The sequence below is a fragment of the Oncorhynchus clarkii genome, chromosome 18 (assembly GCF_045791955.1).
Source record: "Oncorhynchus clarkii lewisi isolate Uvic-CL-2024 chromosome 18, UVic_Ocla_1.0, whole genome shotgun sequence".
NCBI lineage: Eukaryota > Metazoa > Chordata > Actinopteri > Salmoniformes > Salmonidae > Oncorhynchus > Oncorhynchus clarkii.
Window position 1 is genome coordinate 12,125,085 of NC_092164.1, and position 6,000 is coordinate 12,131,084.

A 6,000-nucleotide genomic window follows, 5' to 3' on the forward strand; every position below is an offset into this window, starting at 1 on the left:
TTCTAAGACTATGTAGACCCATAACACCAGGCAGTGTCACACCTTACCCTGCCATAACACTGGGTAACTGAAGTGTCACCAAGGACAGACCATTTGAGGAGTTTAGTTAATATCAGGGTGTGGGTCAATTCCATTTTAATTCCAGGCAATTCAGAAATTAAACCAAATTCCAATTCCAAATTTTCCTCATTGAAAAGCATAGAAGATAATTGGAATTTCAGTGCACTTCCTGAATTGACTGGAATTTAAATGGAATTGACCCCAACCCTGGTGAATATTGTGTTAATGGTCCAAAAGCTACGGCTAAATCATTCTGCATGATTTACTCTACACATCCAATAGTGTTCATATCTACATGGCAGGCCTGTGTTTCTTTGAGTTTAAGACCATGTTGATAGGAAATCATTTATTATGAAACTGTATTGCAATAGACAACCTCTTGCCAGACAAATTTTTTCACAAACATCACTGGAACAAATACTGTTATATAACCACAGCCTGTGACCATTTATATGAGCTGTTTGTGTGGTGGTGTGGTGTGTTACTTTCCACTGTGTAATATCTTTCTGACAACTGCTGTCCTACTTTACCTTCAACTGATTGGGTCATGAGTCATACCTTTATTTTGTTCCTGTGATCCTTACTGCAATTTCAATGGCCATTTCCACAAAGTCACAGCTTTAGAACAAAAAGGAAGTTAAGCAGCTGATTACTGTAATCATGACATTTTACTAGAAGATAGTTACACTAATGGATTGACCATTCATGAATACAATAACACACTAGTCCAGCGTTTCCCAAACTCAGGACCCCAAGGGGTGCATGTTTCAGTTTTTGCCCTAACACTGCACAGCTGATTCAAATGATCAAATATTGATAATTAGTTGATTATTTGAATCAGCTGTGTAGTGCTAGGTCAAAAACTGAAACATGCACCCTTTGGGGTCCAGAGGACCGAGTTTGGGAAACACTGCAGTAGACCTACATCATGCATGTGTTTTAGTGCAAATAAATGTCAGGGGGAAGGGGGAAATAAGTAGGGGGAAATAAAGAAACACGTATTTATTCATTACTGACTAGCGGTAGAAAGGGGTGATAGGATACAGGCATATTCACAACAGTATTTTAGTCATTGTTCACTGTAACATTGTCACATGACTTGTATCATTCTACAGGAAGTGATTCTAAGAATATACCCATTGCAGAAGTTGTTAGTTTGCGCTTGTGGAAGCATGAACTATACTGCAATTGTAGTTATTGATACAAGTTCAGGATGGAATCTTCTTGGTGGTGATGTGATCTATGTCACTGATTTCTGTCAAAACAACAATGCAATTAGTCTTTTAAAAAGACCATACCTACAGTTAGTTACATCATGAAATGTTGTATGGTTTTCAGTATTTGATACTGTTAAGTTTAATCAATTTGTGAGGGAGAATGCTGCAACTGTTCAGCTGGTGTACAACAAGTCTCTTACCTCTGGTCTGCATCTTGAGGTGGTCTTAGTTTTATAAGACAGTTTCTGTTCTGACATGCCAAGGCCACGATATGTACTGAAATACAAACCAACAACATAGGATATGTCAATATCAACATTGCACAAGCAACATTGGCTACTCAGCAAACATTTACATGTTAAACTATTTCAAACTTTTACATTTTGATATTATCTAGTATTTCCATTTACACACCCAGGATCATAACGATCAGAATAACATTCAGAACACTGTAAATGAACAGAAGACAGTTCTCCCATGATGACCTGTAGCTGGACGTCTGGTTTGGATAGTCTGTGGAAAAAAAGATAAATAACCCACAGACAATGTAAAATGTCCTGAGTTATTCTAAACCACATCTAAAACTGAAAAACAGTATTTTCCATTATTGGGAACATACCCAAAAGGTAGCTCATATGTACACCATACATATCTGTACACCATACATATCTGTACACCATACATATCTGTACACCATACATATCTGTACACCATACATATCTGTACACCATACATATCTGTACACCATACATATCTGTACACCATACATATCTGTAGACCATACATATCTGTAGACCATACATATCTGTACAACCTACATATCTATACACCATACATATCTGTAGACCATACATATCTGTACACCATACATATCTGTACACCATACATATCTGTACACCATACATATCTGTACACCATACATATCTGTACAACATACATATCTGTACACCATACATATTCATCATTGAATGAAATGTGCACTTACCAGTGGTCATGAGTCTGGTACCATTGCTAAATAGGAGACTCTGGTCTTCTTTCTTTGCACAGTAATACACTCCACAATCATCTACTGTTACATTCTGTATTAACAATCTATGTCCTGTTAGTAATGAATATTTCTGTCTATAATTCTTATTGTAATAAAACGCAGCAGAACTCCTACTAGTGAAAGAGTGGAGTATGGCCAGTGGAGGCTGTGGTTGGTGCTGAATGTACCAGTATGCACTTTCTATGTTAAGAGAACAGTTTATGGTTGTATTCTGTCCAAGTTCCACCAGTGTCTCTGTCAAGCCATCAGCTCCCCGACAGCATATAAAGAGACCTAGAAACAAACAGGTAAATTACACATTTGACTCCTAAGTTATTAATTGTAGTAACAAAAAAATTGTCTTACACAACAAATGTCCCACAACTCTCAGCATTGTCTCAAATTTGTGGTGGTGATTGGGTTGTTGTCCTGCTTGTGTAGCAGTTGCCTGTTTGAGTGTTCTTTGCTGCTGTACAGACAAACCACAAGTTGTTTTCTAGGGTGCTAGAGGTCAGACCAATCATAGGCAAGTCCACTTGACTTTGCCTTATATAGGCATACTCCTTGTAGGCATGCAATATTTACTATCACAAGTTTGAAATTCAATCAAATCATTTTAATTCAAGTCCTGAATTGAATAGCAATATATGTCATTGACCCCGCTACCACCACAACCACCACCTTCAAACAGTAGCCATGTCTAGATTGTCAGTTAACTTTCAACTTCAACTTACATTACTAGTGGATCACCGTACAAGTAGTCATAGTACACTTCAATCTGTCTGGTCCGTCATGACATCTCAAGTCAGAGTCAGGTCGAGTCAGTGTATGTGTCATTCTGAATATTTCACTTTTTAGATTTACATTGACTGTGTCAAGTGAGAAGGTGTATTTAATATGTCTGGAGTAGATTGACCTCAAGAGACACATGCAAGAAGGGGTGTGTTATAATGAGGCTCTGTTGGCTGTAAGGGACAAAGTGGAGTTTTTATTATTTCTTCTGCACTCCTCTTCTGCTCATCCCTCAACCGATTTCAGTGCAGCCGTAATCAACACAACATCTGACAAAAGAGGATGTGGTGATTGGTGTCAACTTGTTACATGACCACATTCTCATTCTGCAGAAAGTCAAAAATAAGGTGTTCGTTTTTCTCTTGTCAATACAGCACTAATGTCAGAGGAAGTCTCAAAACATCACTGGGTCCAAGCTTCCTGCCATCCAGGACCTATATACTAGGCTGTGTCAGAGGAAGGCCCAAAATATCACTGGGTTCAAGCTTCCTGCAATCCTGGACATAGATACTAGACGGTGTCAGAAGAAGGCCCAATGCATCACTGGGGCTAAGCTTCCTACCATCCAGGATCTATATACTAGGTGTCAGAAAAAGGCCCAATACATCACTGTGGCCAAGCTTCCTGCTATCCAGGACCTATATACTAGGCGGTGTCAGAGGAAGGCCCAAAACATCGATGAGGTCAGGGTCCTGCCATCCAGGACCTATATCCTCTAGGCGGTGTCAGAGGAAGGCCCAAAAAAGGTCAAAGACTGTTTTCTCTGCTACCGCACGGCAAGCGGTATCGGAGCCCAAGTCTATGTGCTAAAGGCTCCTGACAAAAGGCTCCCACATGACAAAAAAAAAACAAGGTTATTGTAGTAACCTGAACAAAAATGAAAAACAAATGGGATTTTCGAGGTTCTGAATCTGGCGGGTGTAAGGCTACCCCCCAAGTTCCTCTTATCAACTGTATGCAAGAGGGTTCATGGTCTTCTCTGGAATTCAGCCTTCTCTTTGTTGATCTCACCATCCCCCATTCTTTCACACCTCTGGCTAGAAGAAGTTCTGTTTTTACATCCTGTAGGTCTGATGGGAATTTTGTGAATTTTTATTAGGATCCCCATTAGCTAACGCCGTAACTTTAGCTAATCTTCCTGGGGTCCTACACCAATTAATAAGACATTACAAACAATTACAAATTAAGACTTGACAAACATTTAACAAGTAGACAATAGAGACAATTAAAATTCCTGACAGGAAACACATTAACCATTCAGTTGATGCTTTCTATTTCCTGTCCAGTCATATGGTCTATGGGGTTAGTTCTTTTATTTTCTTTCCTTGAAGGTGGATTTACATTTTGCCTGAGATATATGGATTGGTAAAGAGTTCCATTCAGCTATGGCTCTATATAAAACTGTAGATTTAAGGCGATTTGTGCATGGCTTGGGTTGTCTTAGATGTCATGAATTTGCCTGTTTGGTTTGGAGGTTATGCATGTTGCTACTATGTACTAACTGTCCTGAAAAATACTTGTGTGTATGTATGTATGTATATATATATTACATTCCTGAAGACTGGATAGTAATTTACTTTCAACGTGAAGCCATGAGAGAGTCTGATGCATTTGAATAATATTTATGGATGGATGGAGAAATGAAGAGCTAATAGTTTCCAAATGCGCTCTCAGAAAGGGAGTGCCAATCTGATTGTTAGTTAACTCAATAGTAATGCTATTGGTCAACGACTCAGATTTGGAATCTAAACAGGGTTAAATGGTTATAAAAGGGTCTTAGAGTCATTGTCTCTTTCTGTTTGTTCCTGACCAGCTGTGGTGAGATACTCTTTTTGTCTCTCCACCCCAGGGACTCTTGGGCCATGACCTTTCAGGCTATGACCTCTCTTTCACTCCCTCTCTGATCATGCCTTGTACAGTCCATTCTGAAAGTATTCAGACTCCTTGACTTTTTCCACATTTTGTTACGTTACAGTCTTATTCTAAATTGATTTAATTGATTTTTTTAATATATTTTTTCCTCATCAACCTACACACAATACCCCATAATGACAAAGCAAGAACATGTTTTTAGACATTTTTGCAAATGTATTACAAATAAAAAACAGAATTGTACTTGTTTAATTAGCTGCTGCCCCAAAATTTGACAGGTGCATCCTGTTTCCATTGATCATCCTTCAGATGTTTCTACAACTTGATTGGAGTCCACCTGTGGTAAATTCAATTGGACATGATTTGGAAAGGCACACACCTGTCTATATAAGATCCCGCAGTTGACAGTGCATTTCAGAGTAAAAACCAAGTCATGAGATTGAAGGAATTGTCCGTAGAGCTCCGAACCAGGATTGTGTCGAGGCACAAATCTGGGGAAGGGTACCAAAACACTTCTGCAGCATTGAAGGTCCCCAAGAACACAGTTGCCTCTGTCATTCTTAAATGGAAGAAGTTTGAAACCACCAAGACTCTTCCTAGAGCTGGCCGCCCAACCAAACTGAGCAATCGGGGGAGAAGGGCCTTGTTCAGGGAGGTGACCAAGAACCCGATGGTCACTCTGATAGAGCCCCAGAGTTCCTCTGTGGAGATAGATGAACCTTCCAGAAGGACAATCATCTCTGCAGCACTCCACCAATCAGCCCTTTATGGTAGAGTGGCCAGATGGAAGCCACTCCTCAGTAAAAGGCACATGACAGCCCGCTTGGAGTCAGTCAAAAGGCACCTAAAGGACTCAGACCATGAGAAACAAGACTCTCTGGTCTGATGAAACCAAGATTGAACTCTTTGGCCTGAATGACAAGCGTCACGTCTGGAGGAAGCGTGGTACCATCTCTATGGTGAAGCATGGTGGTGGCAGCATCATGCTGTGGGGATGTTTTACAGCGGCAGGGACTGGGAGACTAGTCAGGA